We start from the raw sequence: 20,390 nt of genomic DNA, 5'->3' as shown, positions 1-20,390 counted from the left end.
AGTTTTAAATCCTTATTTTGAAGCAGTAGCATGCTTAGCATAGAAGAGCTATGAACCAGCTGTGATCAATGTTCCTTAAACTAAGCAGCAAGTTGGATAGTTCGTCCAAAATAGTGATTCTTGGGCAATTGTGTTTGCTCAGTTTCAAGGTCAGATTAATAATCTTTTTTTCCAGATGACCAATTACTGCAGTTTATAATACTGCATTCATTCATTTTTCCTAACATGATAGTAAAAGATTCCATAAAGGATGCTTTGTTAATTTTCACTGATGGCTCCTCTAATAGGAAGACTATTTATGTGGTCAATGGTAAAGGACATATTGTGCAGACAGAACCAGCTTCAGCTCAAATAGTTGAGCTGTGAGCTGTAGCTCTAGTGTTTAAGAATTTTGCTAATAAGGCTTTTAATTTATATAGTGACAGCCAGTATATTTATAATGCTTTGCAAATATTGGAAACAGTGCCTTATATAGGAACTAGCAATAAACAAATTAAGATATTGTTTCAGCAGATTCAGGAGGCCATACAACATAGAAAGTTGCCATGTTTTATGGGACATATCAGAGAGCATTCAAACCTTCCTGGTCCATTAGCTGAAGGTAATGCTTTAGCTGACAAAGTTACAAAAATATTTGCTCTATATCAGATTGACTTTCTCAGTAGTTGCATGCATTTCACCATCAAAACAGTTTAAGAAAGCAATTTAAATTGACCAGAAAAGCTGCTCGCCAAATTGTTAAACAATGTGAGAGATGCTCACAATATCTACCCATGCCTCATTTAGGGGTAAATCCTTGAGGACTGCTTCCTAATCATTTGTGGCAAATGGATGTTACTCATGTTACTAAATTTGGAAAATTGAGATATGTGAATGTGACAATCGATATGTATTCAGGATTCATGATGGCCACTGAACAAACTGGGGAAGCCACCAAGCATGTAATAGCTCATTGCTTGAAAGGCTTTTCATGCACGGGAACCCAAAAAGTAATAGGACAGTGGGTCTGGATGTGTTAATAGAGCATTTCAATGATTTTGTGCCCAATGGAATATTGTACATAAGACTGGTATTCCTTATAATATTCAAGGGCAAGAAATTGTGGAGTGTGCTCCTTGAAAACACAACTCCAAAAGATAAAAGCAGGAGAGTTGTATCCTTGGATGCCACATACTGCCTTAAATTATGCACTGTTTAAGCTAAACTTTCTAAATATGGATGTCCATGAGCAATCAGCAGTGGACAGTGTGTAGCATAATAGTACAAAGACTACATTTGATAAGGTAAGGTGGAGAGATCCTTGCACTGGAATATGGAAAGGGCCAAACCCCATATTAATTTGGGGTAGAAGGAATGTCTGTGTTTTTTTCCAGGATGAAAATCAAGTGAGATGGCTTCCAGAGTGACTGGTTAGATGCATTCAGCAGGAGAAGACCAGACTTGATGGCATCATACCTGATAATGGCCCAGCAGGGGAAATGAAATAAGAGGAGATCAAGGAGAAACCTTTGATCCAGCTTTCCCAGCCTGCACAAAGAAGAATGACTGATTTGGGGCCTGTCACTGCCCCAACTCTACTATGGGGTGCCATTCTGCCTCCAGAGATGCCAAACAAAGAGACCCTGCTGAGATGACCTGACTACAGTGGCTGCAACTTGCTGCGGTTTGAACCCTGTTTGCTTTGGAACTAAGATGCAGATTGAACATTTGAGTGTTTTAAATTTCTGGGACACAGAACTCATTTTGGTTAAAATATTGAACATAAGAACTAAGACCTAAGCTTTCCCCTCAAGGAAAGAAAGACTCACAATAAGGAATGACTAAGACCCTTCTTCACTTAAGAAAGGGGCAGACCAAGGGTTTAACAGATGCTCAGAGACTGAAACTGGTATTTGATAACAGCAATGTTATTGTACTCTTACTGATAGTGACCTGATATTCATAAGTGCATATAAGATGATGAGAAAAGTTGGTATTGACCAACAATACTAATATGTGATGGAGGATTCTCATTGGCTAATAAACAAACTGCCTTGGCTTTTTGATAGGGCAAAATTTAGATAGGTGGAGTAGACAGAACAGGAAAAAGGAAGTGAAGTAGATGGCTCAGACAGTTGCCCTGCCTCTCTTCTCTGGGGCAGACCACCGTGCCTCTCCTCAGGGAGACAGATGCAATGAAGCCAGCCATCAGGTCAGACATGCTGAATCTTTCCCGGTAAGACACCATTCATGGTGTTACACAGATTATTAGATATGGGTTAAAGCAAGAGGTGTGAGAATTAGACAATAAGAGGCTAGAAATAATGGGCCAGGCAGTGTTTAAAAGAATACAATTTGTGTGTTGTTATTTCGGGTGTAAAGCTAGCCGTTTGGGAACCTGGCAGGATGAAAAGCATGCCTGCCCGCACCTCATCACTACAATCATGGTACTGACCAAAAGAGATTTAGAAAAGTTGTGGTACTGACCAACAATGCTAAGAATTGTGGTATTAACAAAGATATCTGGAAAGTTGGTGTTGACCAACAATGCTAAGAATTATGATTTTGACCTGTTGTTGTTTGCAACTGCTGAGAAAATTTGAAACACACTGTTAATGTTAGGAGTTCATGCATATGTTAAAGAATTTTGGATTTAAGAGGTGCTCTAAACTAGCAGAAGAAACATTTTAAACTCAGGCAATTCTCTTCTCCTTTAGATGGAAGACTGTAGCCTTTGGCAACATGATTATTCATAAAGCATTATAATTTATCCAGACAAAAAGGTATGGCTCTGAGACACAGGGCCAAAAAGTGTCTTTCTCCACTAATCTCTTTTCTTCACAGAGATCAGCAGTCAATAATGGGTTTGAAGTTTCTTCTCCCCAGATGCCAAGACAGGAGCTCACATATATGAATGCCTGTTCCAAAAATTTGGGTAATTGAAGAGGTCTTTGTCCAAGCCAGGTGTGATCGTTCTGTCCTGTTGCAGAAGCACAGGTTTTATTAAAATTAACAAGAAAGGGTGGATTCTAGGCCCATATTTCTACACTGTGTTACAGCCATGTTCTCGGGCCGTGGTTGGTATCCAAAGCAGTCATGTATCCTGCCAGACAGACTGTCACTAACCTGACAAAGGCTCAGGATGTTTTGGTCCTTTTCTTTTGTAATTTTGTAGCTCACCTGAGATGTAGTATAAATTCCAAGCTAGTGACCTATATTTTTAAATATTACTATTTTTCCCAGACTCATGTAACTTTCCCCTAGTACTTTATTTTACATATTTCCCAGTTATTAATTAATGCTATTATGAAAGATGCATTAAGTTTATTTTATATTCCAAATTGTTTATTTAGAGCAAACTCATCTACATTGAGACATTAACAATATAGACAAAGGTAGGAACACCTCCTATGCTATTTCTCTTTTATGTTCTTATTTTCTTATTCTATATCTGACATATATTCATTGTAACCATCCTAGAAGGATTTTAATGGCAGTTTTATAATAATTTCCTGTTTGAGATATTACTATGTATGTAATGAAATTGTGGCACTTTGTTAATTTTAGTTTTAATGTTATAATTTTATTTTACCAAAGATTTTCAGTGTCATCTTTCTAAAAACCCCTATTCATTCTCAATTCAATTCTGATCATTTCAAGAAGTTATCTTGTCCCATTATCCTGCCTGAAGGACTTTTCAGCTTTGTATGAGGTTATTTCTTTTTGAGTAAAAGATGTTTAACTAAATTTTACAGACTAAATATTTTGTTTTTAGTCAATAGTTTAAATTTCCCTTCTATGCTTTCCTCTAGCAAATAACACTCAAGGGGATGGGTAGGAATTTAATGTTCACATTCTGTAAAAATGTGAACTCAAAAACTTTGAGCAAATCTATCTAATGTGTTAGTAAATTATAAAAAAAATACTCAGTAAGCATTAACAGATACCACTATTTCATAATCAGTTGATTCTTAACAACCTTTTCCAACTTTGAATATTAAAAATTCCTGAAAACAATTCAGTAAAATAACTGTGTTTATTTCAATATGTCATTATTTGACATTAGAGACCATGAGTTTAAAAGGCAAATATGTTTCTTTATAAGAAAATAATAACAGCAAAATGTTTCCACAAACAATGATATATTCATTGGATTCTTCTTTCCAGAAAATGAGGTGAAAAAATATAAGTGGTATTTATAAAGCATCTGCAAACTTTTGACCTTTTTATATATACAAACTGTAATCAAATAATCTTCCAAGATCTTTCCCTGACAACCTCCATAGCTGCAGAGAACTAGTATGACACATGCAACATAATTTATGGCTAAACAAGGGAAGGACTTGACAATGGCAAACACCACATCCTTATTTGTAGTCACTGAATAGATACTTTGTTGGCCACAACCATTTGGAAAAACTCAAAATGTTCAAAATCACACAGAATGAGAAATTTCTGGTGTTTTATAAATAGTTAAATATGATTCATAGTTGAAGGAAGAAAGTAAATCAATCAATTGGCCTGTTTATTATTTCTGCTACTTAATATCTTCAGACCAAATATAATTAACATTTCTTTTCAAAAGCAAAATTATAGATCACAATATGAGACACAATTTTAAAAATATATGGTTGAGGGGCTGGAGAGATAATCTCACACAGATGTCCAGGACTCATGTGAAAACTGAGTAGGCATATTAGCCTGCCTGTAATCCAAGACCCCTGATTGGATCTTTCTGATCAGTTAGACACAATGTAAGCAAAAATGTAAGTGGCAAATTCAGTAAGAGTCCCTGCCTCAGTAAATATGGTAAAGAGGACTCAAAAAAGACATCCCAGATAAATTCAGGGCCTCACCATACATGTGTGGTCACATTACCAGCATACTACATAAAAATATACATTCAGCCGGGTGGTGGTGGCGCACGCCTTTAATCCCAGCACTAGGGAGGCAGAGGCAGGCAGATCTCTGTGAGTTCGAGACCAGCCTGGTCTACAAGAGCTAGTTCCAGGACAGGCTCCAAAGCCACAGAGAAACCCTGTCTCAAAAAACCAAAAAAAAAAAAAAACCAAACAAACAAAAAATATACATACAGATATGAACATACAAATACACAAATGAAAAATATACTAGATGCTAACTTTCTATTTCTGGTCCAGGGTGTGAGAGTTTGAATGATACCATTCCTTGCTAATTACATATAAAAATGTAAACAACATGAAACATCAACTACCCTGATTCAACCAAAAAGAGAACTGTTTCTAAACTACAGGCTCTAACACATTCTTGCAATTCATATTGAAGAAAATCACTTGCTGATTCTTGTAGTGGAGAAGAGAAAGGAGCCTAACTGAAATCTATCACAACATTATGTTTTTCCTGACCAGGACTTTCATTAAGAGTAATGACGTAAATAGAGCCTGACCTTCTGTTCCCATAGAGTTTACTGATCAAGAGCTTGATCTTTCCTACAAAGAAAATGAATGAAAAAAGAATAGAGCAAGGGAATTTACCATAAACAATGCAAGACTTGCATAAGGACAAAGGACTTAATCCTTCAAGAAGACAAAAATCTTTAATGTGTAGGAATCTAAAATTAAAAGATATGAGGCAAATATAGATAAAACTGTAACTAAATACAGATAAATCTATCATTAGAGACTTCAAAACTCCTCTCTAAGGAATGAACAGGGACAGCATAAACATGGTACACACAGAACTAAATTCAACAGTATCATTAGTCAACTGGCCATACTGAATATTTATAGGCTCTTTATTCCAATGGAAGGAGAATATAAATCTTATTTCTCACAACATTCACCAGGAGAGACAACATTTTGAGCCATAAGATATAACTTAACAAATCTAAAGGAAATTTGCAATGCTTGTTCTCAGACTACCATGAAATTAAGCTATAAATCAACACAGGAACAATATCTCAAAAAATGTAAGGTATTTTTAGGATAACACATTTTAAGTATCATGCATTTTAGAAGTAAGTTGAAAGAATGTTTGTAAATATTTTAAATTAAATTAAAATACAACTGAGAGGGGTTAGGTGGCAGGTAACAGGGATGTGCAGGGGTTAAGAAAGTGATATAATTATGTTTTGATTTAAAATATAAAATAATAATGATAAATAAAATAAAACTTATCAAAGAGAGTAATTAACAATATTGGACAGACACCCACACATATATGATGTAATAAGACTCTAAGGTCCATCACATAAGCTTCTCTAATAAGCAAATTGAAAGAGAAGAGCAAAGAAAATCCAAATAAAATAAAAGATTTCAAAATCATAGTACAAATTCGTGAAAATTAAAAGAGAAAATGAATAGAGACAAAATAAGTAAACTAGATATATGTTCTTACCAAAGGTGAATGCCCTTGGTAAGTCTATAGCTAGGACAAGAGAAGGATCACAGATTATTTTGCATATTAATTTTTAAAAGATTATCTATTTAACCCTACTGACATAAAATGCAATAGAGGAATATTAAGAGAAAAATATATACCCATAAAGGTGATAAACTACACAAAATGGACCAACTTCTTATAAAGAAGATATGCCAAAATTCACCCTACAGACAATAAAACAAAAACATTAATGAAACTACCATACAGACATGTTAATGAAATTGATTAAAAATTACTAATCTTTTATAGCAGAAGAAGAAAACTTCTATGAGCTTATTGTAAAATTCTACCAAATATTTAAAGAAAAATTATATTAATTTTTTACAATCAATTAAAGAACATAGATTTAAGGAAAAATTATATTAATTTTCTACAATCAATTAAAGAACATAGAAGCAGAGGGAATACTACACATATGACCTTTAAAAGAAGTAAAAACAAATTAGAGTTCATTAATATGTTTAAAAGTTTAAATGCCACAAAAACTATTAAAGTAATCAAAAGAACATAAAAGAGAAATAGCATAGTAGGTGTTCCTACCTTTGTCTATATTGTTCATGTCTCAATGTAGATGAGTTTGCTCTAAATAAACAATTTGGAATATAAAATAAACTTAATGCATCTTTCATAATAGCATTAATTAATAACTGGGAAATATGTAAAATAAAGTACTAGGGGAAAGTTACATGATTCTGGGAAAAATAATAATATTTAAAAATATACAGTGATATTATATAGACCATATTCATAAATTTTAAGTACTTATTTCACTTGAAATTTGTAATAGATTTCTCTAGAGGAAGAGAACTTATATAATGAATCTATATGCATGTATGCCTGCATGTATGCATGTATGTATGTATCATATGTACAAATATGAAAAAAAAATATTAGAATGGCTTACAGTCTGTGTTCCAGCTAGTCCAACAATGGCTATATACCAATGGAAGTTCAAAAAATCAGAAGTTGTTCAACTGGTATTATCTGCTACAGAAAGCTTCACTGATGACAGCTGAGCAAGCAATGATCTACGAGTATCTGCTGACACTTTAGAGTGGTGGTTTTGACTATAAGGATGACCTCCTTTTCACTGTGTCTGTGGACCTCTGTGTTCTCTGTGAAACTCAAGAGGAACCCTTTCTTAAGTTTCTTTTTTCCCCCTATGTACTCTGTGAAGTTTAGCTTCTAATGTCGCACTGTAGGAAATGGTTCATCAGTTTATTTTTCTAAACCATATTTTTTTTTTACTTTTTAATTATGTGTATCTGTAAGTAAATGTATGTGAATGCAGATACCTGTACAGGAGAGAAGAGAACATTGTATGTGTTGAGTCTGAAGCTACAGGTCATAGTGAGATGCCTGGTATGGTTACTAGGAGCAGAAATCAGGTCTTCTGCAATAGCATTATTCCCCTCTAAACTGATGGACCAATGTCCAGCTTTATACTTCTTGAATTCTAATCAACCTTGTATATTTTCACTTTACTCTTTGAAGCAGTATAATACCACTTGTATATTATATTATCCTATGTTTATACAAAATTTTATATATCTTAGTCAGCCTTATTTATACAATTTATTTAGGGACACAAGTAACTGAAATACAGATCCTTAAGTTGCAACTGCATAGTATAGTATTATAGTATTCTTTTGAATAATATTAGACTTTGAATCAAGATGATTCTTTAATCTTAGGGAAATCAAAAATTATGAATAGCAATGATAGCATGTAAAAGTGAGTGTTATATTGTATCCCATTAGAGAATATAGAATTAGATTCTAGGTCTGGATAATAAAAGTACTGGGAAAATACTTTATTTAAATATTTATATGAACAGTTCACTAATTTTCTTTATGATAATGTTCAGTGATAAAACCATAAGATCCAGGAGTCAGAATGTGATAAGCTTTAATGAATATTTTAATGTTTGGCAGAGATACAGACTACATTTCTACCAACACAATAAAATGGTTGGATCATCTTACCAAATGAATCTAGCTTGTGTCAAACTGAAAAAAGAAAAAAAAACAAAAAACAAAACACTAGCATGCAAAGACATTTTTCCTCATGTATATAAAACCACATGAAGAAGCAGCCATTGGTCAATTCTCACAAGTGACTGAAAATTTACTGGAAAGAAGAGGTGAAGCATCCATGATATAAAGTAATTTTTTTGCAGCAATCTGAGTAAGTTTTAAAGTATTTTCAGTAAATTCAGCCATTTTAACATGAATAAAGTCAAGTCATAAGATTTGTTTTTTTTCACTAAAATTTTTTCATATTTTAGAAGTCCTATAGAAAACAGCTTAGTGTTGGATTCTTTCCCAGCTACAGTAGTAAACTTTGAAGTACTCAAGGTTTGGGTGACTGGCTTTGGGAACATCTGGGGTGAGAAACCCTTATATTCAGATGTTTAGGAGAATCTGTTACTCATCTGATGATTTCTTTTCTGTCATTTAATGTGTTCCTGAGTTATCCTTCATTACATTAATCCTCTATATGATTTCCTGGAGATACCTTTAGGCATTAAAGAGATAATCCTGGAGAAAAAAAATGAAAACAAAATCAACACAATAAAAATTATATGCAATAATCTAGTGAACATGTTATGAGATTAAATAACTACTAATTAACATAAAGTACTAAAAATGCAAATTTTTAAAAAGATATAGTATGAGACCCAGTTTGTATTCAATGTTTGTTTATTTTTCAAAGAATTGGTACAGAAAACTGAAAAATTTTTTAATTAATGTACAATTTTGGAATTCCTTAAATTGAGTACTGGACTATACTGTTGCCTTTATGCTATACCTTTGATGCATGCTTTTTTTCTTGTCTTAAAAAATTTCCTTCTGTCTTTAACTCTCACTGATCAAGGCTTAAATGGTTTATTGTTATAAACTAGACAATGGGACAAAGCCAAAAGATATATTGAGATTAATAACTGAAAAGGAAGTTACTTACTTTGCCAATGATCAAAGAGAATAATCTAGCACTAAAGAAAAGAACATTTCTAGTTACTCTTAGTCAACAAAGAAGCAGTTACCACCTCATTGCTACCTGGTATTCAGAAATGATGAATTAGTTGTTTCATTACACTTATTGTGTTAGTAACACCTGTTGAATATAAAGGAAAAGATCCAGTTCTGTAATGAAATAGGCAGACAAGGGAAATGAAAGCAATTTCCTGTTTTCCCAACAGTATATATGATGAATTTCTCATCAAAAGCTTTTGAAATAAGAATAGATTACTCATTCCAACTCATTCTTAGTTTCTAAGCACCTTTAAAAAATTTTCAAACACTTGCACTCATCAGGGAGAGTGGCTAGACAGGTGACTATTTTCCCCACATCTGCTTCACAAAGAAACTTTATTGAGCAAGTTTTGAAGGTACTTATTCTTAATTCCTGTACATAGTCTGGAAAGACTAAAAAAATCATCAGATAATATTACTTTTTTATTGAGCTCTACATTTTTCTCTGCTCCCCTCCCTACTTCTTGGCCCCCTTCAACCCTTCCCCAAAGTCCCCATGCCCCCAATTTACTCAGGAGATCTTGTCTTTTTCTACTTCCCATGTAGATTAGATCTTTATAAGTCTCTCTTAGTGTCCTCATTGTTGTCTAATTTCTCTAAGATTGTGATTTGTGGGCTGATTTTCTTTGCTTTATGTTAAAAAACCACCTATGCATGAGTACATGTGATAATTGTCTTTCTGGGTCTGGGTTACCTTACTCAAAATAATGTTTTCTAGCTCTATCCATTTTCCTGCAAAATTTCAGATGTCTTTATTTTTTTCTGTTGTATAAATGTACCACATTTTCCTTATCCATTCTTTGGTTGAAAAACATTTAGGTTGTTTCCAGGTTCTGGCTATGACAAACAATGCTGCTATGAACATAGTTGAGCACATGTCCTTGTGGCACGATTGAGCATCCTTTGGATATATACCCAAAAGTGGTGTTACTAGGTCTTGAGGAAGGTTGTTTCTTAATTTTCTGAGCAATCACCACACTGACATCCAAAGGGGATGTACCAGCTTGCAATCCCACCAGCCATGCAGAAGTGTTCCCTTTTCCCCACAACCTCTCATGCATAAGTTGCCATCAGTGTTTTTGATCTTGGCCATTCTTACAAGTATAAGATGGAAACTCAGAGTTGTTTGGATTTGCATTTCTCTGATGACTATGGATGTTGAACATTTACTTAAGTGTCTTTCAACCATTTTAGATGCCTCTGTTGAGAGTTCTCTGTTTAGGTCTGTACTCCATTTTGAAAATTGTATTGTGTGTTCTGTTGGTGACCAATTTCTTGAGTTCTTTGTATATTTTGGAAATCAGACCTCTGTCTGATGTGGGGTTAGTGAAGATCTTTTCTCATTCTGTAGGCTGTCATTTTGTGTTGTTGACCATGTCTTTGCTTTACAGAAGCATTCCAGTTTCAGGAGGTCCCATTTATTAATTGTTTCTCTCAGTGTCTGTGCTGCTGGGGTTATATTTAGGAAGTGGTCTCCTGTTTGTGTTCAAGTGTACTTCCTACTTTCTCTTCTATAAGGTTCAGTGTGGCTGTTTTTATTTTAAAGTCTTTGATCCATTTGGACTGGAGTTTTGTGCATTTTCATTTTATTTCATTCTTCTACATGTTGATATCCAGTTATGCCAGAACCACTTTTTTTTCCATTTGATATTTTTTGCTTCTTTGTCCAAAATCAGGTGTTTGTAAGTGTGTGGATTGATATCTGGGTCTTCAATTCATTTCCATTGGTCCTCCTGTCAGTTTTTATGCAAATACCAGGTTGTTTTCAGTATTGTCCCTCTTTAATTGAGTTTGAAGTCAGGGATTGTGATGCCTCAAGAAGTTCCTTTATTGTACAGCATTGTTTTGTCTATACAGAGTTTTCTGCTTTTCCATATGAAGTTGAATATTATTCTCTCAAGATCTGTGAGGAATTTTGCTGGGATTTTTATGGACATTGCACTGAATCTGTAGATTGCTTTTAGTGAATTTGCTATTTTTACTATGTTATTTTTACCTCCCCAAGAGCATGGGAGGTTTTTCATTTTCTGGTGTTTTCTTCCATTACTTTTTTCAAAGATTTAAAGTTTTTGTCATACAGGTCTTTCATTTGTTTGGTTAGAGTTACTCCAAGATATTTTATATAATTTGTAGCTATTTTTTACAATGTGATGATTTTTTTTTCATTCTCAGATCATTTATCATCTGTGTAAAGGAGTGCTACTGATTTTTTTGAGTTAGACTTGTATCCTGCTATATTACTGAAGATGTTTATGAGTCATAGAAATTCCTTGATTTTTGGGGCTACTTATGTAAACTCTCAGATCATCAGCAAATAGTTAGAGTTTGAATTCTTTTCTGATTTGTATCCCTTTGATCTCCATTTGTTGTATTATTTTTCTGGCTAGAACCTCAAGTATTATATTGAATAGATATATATAGAGAGAACACTCTTGCCTTGTTCCTAATTTCAGTGGGATTGCTTTGAGATTCTTTCTATTTAGTTTGATATTGCTTGTTGACTTGCTGTATATTGCCTTTATTAAATTTAGGTAGGTTCCTTATATTCTTGTTCTCTCCAAAACCTTTATAATGAAGGGATGTTGTATTCTGTCAAAGGTTTTTTCAGCATCTAATGAGATGATTATGTGGTTTTTATTTTTCAGTTTGTTTATATGGGTGGATTACATTGACATAATTTCATATTTTGAACAATCCTGCATCACTGGAATGAAGCTGACTTGATCATGGTGAATGATTTTTTATGTATTCTTGGATTCACTTTGACAGTGTTTTATTGAGTATTTTTGCATCAATGTTTATGAATGAGATTGGTCTGTAATTCTCTTTTTTAGCAATGTCTATGTGATTTTGGTATCAGGATAATTGTAGTCTCATAAAAAAATGTTTGGCAATTTTCCTTCTATTCCTATTGTGTGGAACAATTTGAGGATTACAGGTATTCAAAAGTTGAGAGCATGGGGGTGAGGGTAGGGATGGGGTTGGGGGAAGGAGAGCGGAGGAGAGAGAAGGGAGAAAGGAAAGACTGGAGAGAGCTTGAGGGAGTGGGAAGGTGGAGATGGAGGAAGGGCTGATATAGGAGCAGGGAAGAAGATATCTACATTAAGGGAGTCATTTTAGGGTTTTCAAGAGCCTTGGCTCTACAGGGGATCCCAGGTGTCCACGGGGATGTCACCAGCTAGGTCCTTGGGCAACAGAGGAGAGGGTGCCTGAACTGGCCTTGTCCCACTATCACACTGATGACTATCTCGAATATTACCATAGAATCTTAGTCCAGTGACAGATGGAGAGAGAGACAGAGACCCACATCAGAGCACTGGACTGAGCTCCCAAGGTCCAGTTGAAGAGCAGAAGAAGGGAGAAGATGAGCAAGGAAGTCTGGCCCGCGAGGGGTTGGTCTACCCACTGAGACAGTGTTCCTGTTCTAATGAGAGCTCACCAATCTAGCTGGACCGAGACTGAACGATCATGCGATCAAACCGGACTCTCCGAATGTGGCTGAAAATGGGGGCTGACTGAGAAGCCATTGATAAAGGCACCGTGACTTGTTTCTACTGCACGTACTGGCTTTTTGGGACCCTAGTCTATTTGGATGCAAAGCTTCCTAGGCCTGGATTTGGGGGGGGGGGGGCTTGGACTTCCCACAGGGCAGGATTCTCTGCCCTTTCTTAAGGAGGGAGGTGGAGGGAGCAGGAGGGGACTGGGAGAAGGAGAGGAAGTGTAAATTTTTGAATGCAAAAATAAATAAATAAAATTTTAAAAAAGAAAAGAAAATCTTGTAGAATTCTGAGCTGAAACCATCTATCCCAGGCTTTTTTTGGTTGAGAGACTTTTGATGACTGTTTCTATCTTTTTAGCAGTTATAGGTCTATTTAATTTGCTTATCTGGTCTTGATTTAATTTTGGTAATTGATATTTATCCAGAAAATTGTATTTCCCTTAAGTTTTTCAATTTTGTGGAGTACAGAAGTATGACCTAATGATTCTCTAGATTTCCCCCATTATTTGTTATTTCCTCTTTTTCATTTTGTTAATTTGGATATTTTCCCTCTGCATTTTGGTTAGCTTGGATAAAGGTTTGCCTATTTTGTTGATTTTCTTGAAGAACCAACTCTTTGTCTCATTGATTCTTTGTATTGTTTTCTTAAAAAAACAAAAATTATAATCTAAGGCAGTGATATGGCTCAGCAGATAAAGGTATATGCTCTAAAACCTGATGACTTGAATTTGATACTCAGAACCCACATGGTAGAAGAATTGACTCACACTAGTTGCCCTCAAACATTAACACATGGGTTGTGACAACCTCCATAGTCCTCTGCATGTGCTGGGAACTGGAACAGAATCTAGCAGCTAAGAGGGCCACACATGCTTTTCATATGCATTTATAGTACATGAAACCATGCCCAAAATGGGCTGGTATTTTAAAGGCTATTGGCTAAAGGAATTTCCACAACACCTCCCCCTTTTGTCTAAGTAAGAGAGTTCTAAGCCTAATATAAAACTACATACAATAACAATAAATATCAAGTATTGTTCAGGGAAAAGAAGAGGCAAAAACTTATATAAAAATTAGAATTACAACCAATATGAACAACATCAAAGAAGAAACATATGCTAAAAGTTTCAATAGTTACCCTATCCTAAGGAGTTTAAGTCTTATATTAAAAATGGCTTGCCTAAATCATGAGAAGAAAGTAACTATGACTACATAGTCTTCAAACCCATCAAAGATCTAACAAGGGAAATAATATTATTTGAGTGAACAGAAAGTACAATCAAGCAACTTCCAAAAGGTAAAAGAAATGACAAAGACAACTAGCTACCTGATCAGCTACCCAAAGTCTCATTTGCAATGTTGGAGCAACCAACTTTGGCTAAGGCCTAGAGTATCTGACAGACCATTTAAAGAGGAAAGAAATTTTCAAAAACTGTTATAACCTGTCTTGACAAGGTTTGGCAGTATTTTTACTTGTATCATGCTTGTCTAGTCTGGACACCATATATTTTGTCAGTGGTTGAGGCAGGGGCAGTTTTTTGCCCAAAGGCCAGTTTTTCCAAGAAGAAAACAAGCTCCAAGTAGAGTGGTTTTGGTGCCCAACATTCTCTCAGGAAATAAAATTAGCAATCAACCTACCTCAGGGTCCAGCAATACCACTTTTGGGCATATACTCAATCATGCTACAAAGGCATATATTCAACTATGTTCATGGTAACATTTGTAATAGCCAGAATCTGGATGCAACCTAGATGCCCCTCAACCAAAGGATGTATATATGAAAATGTGGCACATTTACACATTAGAGTACTACTTAGCTATAAAAAACAATGGTATCTTGAATTTTGCATGCAAATGGTTAGAATTAGAAAACACTATCCTGAGTGAAATAACTCAGACCCAAAAAATGAATATGGTATAAACTAACTCATAAGTGGATACTAGCTATAAACAAAGGATATTAAGCCTATAGTTCGTGATCCTAGAGAAGCTACATAATAAGGTGATCCCTAAGAATAACATATATAGATCCACCTGCAAAGTCAAAACAAACAAGATCACCTGACAAAACTGGGAGCATGAGGGTGGGAGAAAAGAGGGCAGAAGGGGAAGGGGTAGGGTCAAGGCGATGGGGAAGGAGAACTTAAGGGAATGAAATAATCGAAAAGAAGGAAGGACAGAGATGAGTGTAAGGAAGGAGATATATTGATTGAGGGAGCCATGATAGGGCTAGCAAGAAACCTGGATCTAGCAAAATTCCCAGGAATCTACAAGGATTACCCAAGGTAAGACCTTAAGCAATAGAGGAAAGGGGGGGCTGATTTTGACATGCCCTGTAGTCAGAGTGGTAAATGTCTAAATATCACCGTAGAATCTTCATCCAGCAACTGATGGAAACAGAGGCAGAGACCCACATCGGAGCACTGAACTGAGCTCCCAAAGTCCAGTTGAAGAGTGGAAGGAATGAGAATATGAGCAAAGAGGTCAAGACCATGATAGGTACACCCACTGAAACAGTTTACATGAGCTAATGGAAGCTCACACACTCCAGCTGGACTGGGAAGAAAAAGCATAGGACCAAACTAGTCCCTCTGATTGTGTTTGGCAGTTGATGGCTGGGGCTGACTGAGGGGCCACTGGCAGTGCACCAGGATTTATTCCTGCTGCATGCACTGGCTTTTGGGGAACCTATTCTCTTTGGATGGATACCTCGTTCAGTGTAGATATAGTGGGCAGGGCTTTGGACTTTCCCCATAGCAATGTGCCTTACCTTCTCTGAGGATGGTGGTGGGGTGGGAGGGTATGTGGAGGGAATAGGAGGAGGGGAGGAAGTAGACAATTGGATTGGTATGTATAATGAAAAATAGATAGTTTTTGTTCTTCTTTAATAAACAAATACAGGAAAAATATTTATAACAACAAGCTTTACAAAACAAGGTCTAGGTTTCTGTTACCCTTTTCTCTCTGGACATTCCCTACCTTCAGAGCAAAGCAAGATTTTATATTCAACAATGCAGATTGTAGAATGTACTCAGGGCTTTGCCAGTTTTGATTTCTTCAGAAGTCTCTTTGTTTACTAAGTGTTTAGAATATATAATATGTGTGTACATGTGTGTGTGTATGTGTGTGTGTATGTAGATGTGGAAGTAGGTGGGGATATGTCAGTAATTCATAAATTTTCATGAACTGTTTGGAGAAATTTACCAAGAAACAGTTTTAAAATTCATTTTAAAGGTACCTGCTACACAGCAATTATCCTAGCACTTGGGCTCAGAGGCAGAAACATCTGAAATTCCAAAACTCTGTCTCAAAAAGATAATAAATAAAATACAATAACTATCTATAATCATTTTAGATATTTCATTTTATATGAATTAATTTTGACAAAGAGTTTTTAAATTACTTTTCTTATAATTTAAAACAATTATGGCACCACCCACTCTTCTTATATATTTAGGCACTGAGATACAAGTTTTTAAAGATACATGAAAGATGCAATTTTTCTCATACTCACCACCACATTTATTTTTATTTATGTCTGAAATCTACCACAAATTTAATCATCTGAGAATAAGGTCCCCAACATAGATGTGAGAAAATATTAAACATATCTCTTGAGAAAAATAATGATGCCAACTGACATAAAAATTACTAAATGCAATTATCTTATATTTTAGGAAGCCCAGTATATTGAAATGGTTCCTGCTCTGGAAATCAAAATATTAAGCTTCATAAGCAATACATAATTTTGCAGTTCAGAAGCATCCAGGGCAACTCAGGTGACTTAATGAATTAGACTGCAATGTGATTTCAAATTCTGACTGTCAGAAAAGACAGGAAATGAGACACAAATTCCCACCAGGAATGTAAATCACTGAGGTGCTAGACAACGAAGATGACTTTTACATAGCTCTGCAGGAGTTAGCAAACATGAGAAGATAAAAACGATAGTTCATTTATTTTTATGTAATTCCTAAACACTCTAGAACAAAAATAGACTGTCAAAAAGTAATTTCTAATGGAAAGATGACTCATAATCATGGGATTAATTAAGATAGCAATGAGTCTAATGCCAGACTTACTGTCTTAGTTCTGGTTTGAATAACATACCACCACTGACTGAATTTCTTGAGCAATACTTTCTTACAGATGTGAGTAGAACTACCATGTTAGCATGTTAGCATGGTCAGGGGCAGACGAGGGTTCTCCTGCCTAGAGTCAGACACCTTTTCATTGAGTACTCATGTGAGTCCTATTAGCCCTCTTCATCTCTTTCTTTTTCTAGGGCAGCAGTTCTATTGGATCAGGTCTCCACCAAATGACTACATCTAACCTTAATTACTTTTAAAAATACCTTATCTCAAAAACTGTGGGAGGTTGGAGCTTAAGATGAATTTGGAGTGAGGAGACACTCAGATTGTAGAGAATTAGGGTACAAAAGATGCTGGCAACCAAAGAAGAATTTTAAGTGAATAGATATCCACTAGAGCATGGGACTCTTAATCCCAGGGTCATGGGTTCGAGCCCCACATTGGGTGCCATTTGTAGTGATGAGGCCAGCAGGCCTGCTTTTTGTCCTACCTGGCTCCCGCATGGCTAGCTTAAAACCCGAAATAACAACACACAAACTGTATTCATTTAAACACTGCCTGACCCATTATTATTTATAAGTATTTAGCAGCTGCAGTAGAACTCAAAAATTTTCAACAGCAGATTTATTTAGAATAAGAGAAAACCATATATCTCTAGATAATGCAAACAGGTAAACATGAGACACAAAACATTTATATCAATTTGAAAACACACAGATTGTTACATATTTTAAAGAGATACACCATGGTACACAGGAAAAAATGGCTATGAGACATTGTCTGTTAATTTCTTTTGTCATCGCTGTGACCAAATTCCTGTCAAGAAGCAACTTAAAGGAAAAAGTGTTTATTTTGGCTTACAAGTTTGGCAGCTGGTCATATGGCATCTGCAGTAAGGGAGCAGATAGCCAAAGAGAAAGCATACTATTCTAGGTTGTAAAATTTAAGGGTCACCCTCAATAACTCATTATCAGGTCTCAATCTCCCAATGTTTCTACATTTTTACGTAGTGCTACCAGATAGAGATCAGAAGTTCAAACACATGAATTTGTGGGGAATACTTTACATTCAAAACGTAGCAAGTGAAAACCAGCGACAACATGAAAAGTAAAGAACAAAGAGAACGACTTTGCACAGAGTTATTTATGATCAAGTGTTTTAGATTGAGAAGATGAGGAATATCATTAACTTAATGCTCATAGAATAAGTTTGAAAGAAAAGGAAATCTGAACAGAGAAACAGGTAATAGTTTCTATTATGTTCTGTGTTACTGTGTGCCTATGTATGTATGTGTTTCTGTGTAACTGTGTCTGTTGACATATGCATGTCTACCACATATTTAAGTTTGACCATATTCTACCATAGTCTAGATACATAGTTGTATCTCACTTGCTTTCTTTCAGTTAATGTGACCAAAAATTTCCCAGGGTAACTATGTATGCCATTCTCAAATCTCACTCATAAACTGTCCTGCATAGTACTTTATACATTTTATAAGATAAGAAGAAAGAGCAAAGAAAACCAAGTTATCCATCAGCCTGCATCCATCAAAGATTTCATTTTGAACTGTGTCAGTTTCTCCAATAAGGCCACACTTAAAGAACCAATGTACACCATTCATACTTAAACCACCACAGACAGCTAGAAATTGTTTTCTAAGAAAGACTTCTGTTGTGGGAGGTCTTTCTGTCTGTGTGTTGCTTTTATTGGTTAATGAATAAAGAACTATCTTACCCTATAGTACGGGAGGAGGAAGGCAGAGTTAGAGAGACACCATGGAGCCGCCAGAGTCATACATGCTGAAACTTTGCTGGTAAGCCACTGCCTTATGGAGCTATACAGATTAATAGAAATGGGTTAAATTAGTTAGCCAATAATAAGCTAGAGTTAATAGGCCAAGCAGTGATTTAATTATACAGTTTCTTTGTGTTTATTTCGGATCTAAGCTAGCCAGGAAGAACAAGCAACCCTTCCCACTACAGACTTCAGCTTTGATCTAGTGGAAACCTGTGTTGGATATGCTTTCCAATGTTCTTACCTCCCCTAGTTAACCAAGGAAAAAGAACTGATGCTAATGCATAAATTTATTATTTCAGTGTAGGGACAATTATCTGATCATTCCTGGTTGATTATGAAAACTGGAGCTCCCTACTGGGCATCCACTTCTAAGATGAAGACATGAATGCCAAACACACACTTGAACTTTGATAAGTATTTGTTTAAGCAAGGAGGGAAAGGCAAGAAAGAAAGATGGGAAATCGCTGAAAAAGTACATGGAGAAGAAATGCAAATTCAGATAACAGACAACAAACATAAGGAATACATGTTTTATAACAGAAAAATTTACAATCCAGAAATAATCAATCTGACATTATATACTAAATATTAAAATGTATGATTTTTACTGAATTAAAACATTCCCTGTTAAGACTCAACTCACAGAATTAAAAGGCTCAATTAAAACATTCCCTGTTAAGACTCAACTCACAGAATTAAAAGGCTCAAGACGCAATGGAAATAACAAGATTGAAAAACTCCTGTCACCAAGGTTAGACAGAAGCAAGTCTTTGCTATGGAGAAGGGAACCTTGTTAACCACACAAAGCTCCAGGGGTGCATACTAGTGGGTCTTTTCCTATGCTGAGGCCAACTCTTCAGTTCTATAGCTGTTTGTGAGTCACACAGACTCTCATAAGTAACCCCCAAAACCTCATTTCTTCACCAAATAATGCTTGAGTGGAATTCAAAAATAAAATTAAATTTTTGACAGTCCAGTAAAATAAGACAGCACAATGTACCCCCAATCCAGAGATCATTTTATACCTACTACATTTCCTTTTTTCTCCAGATAATTGCCATCAGTAGTAAAAATAATGTCTGTAATAGGTACTCTTTCTCACCTACTCAAACACAAATCAAATCTTAATAGATACAAGAAAATTAAAATAACTCTCTGTATCATATCAGACCACCATAGATTAAGTTGGATATCAAAAACAACAAAAATAAGAAAAAACTAACAACTTTATAACTTATAATTTATAAATTTATATAATTTAAATCTCTCTACTGAATGTAAAATGGGTCAAGTAAAGAAAGAAACTTTTAGAATATAATGGAGTGAATACACAACATACCTAATGGGAAACAATGAAAGCAGTGCTAAAGTTCATAGAATTAAGTGCCTATATGGAAAAATTGGAAAGATCTCATACTAGTAACTTAACAACACACTTGAAAGTTCTAGAACAGTGATTCTCAACTTTTTGGTCATGGTCCATTCATGGAGTTCATATCAGATATACTTCACATTAGACATTTACATTATGATTCTTAATAGTAACAAAATTATAGTTATGAAAAAACA

The 20,390-nt window shown here is 35.2% G+C and overlaps 1 protein-coding gene across 1 annotated transcript in view; it reads right to left on the bottom strand.

The window, feature by feature from the left end:
* Positions 1 to 20,390, bottom strand: part of Gucy1a2 (guanylate cyclase 1 soluble subunit alpha 2) — a 346,389-nt gene that overhangs the window by 172,284 nt on the left and 153,715 nt on the right. The gene's annotated exons all lie outside the window — the stretch shown is intronic.

The sequence above is a fragment of the Arvicola amphibius genome, chromosome 3 (assembly GCF_903992535.2).
Source record: "Arvicola amphibius chromosome 3, mArvAmp1.2, whole genome shotgun sequence".
NCBI classification, from domain to species: domain Eukaryota; kingdom Metazoa; phylum Chordata; class Mammalia; order Rodentia; family Cricetidae; genus Arvicola; species Arvicola amphibius.
The sequence above is the reverse complement of the archived record's forward strand: the minus strand, read 5'-3'. Positions and strand labels throughout refer to the sequence as shown.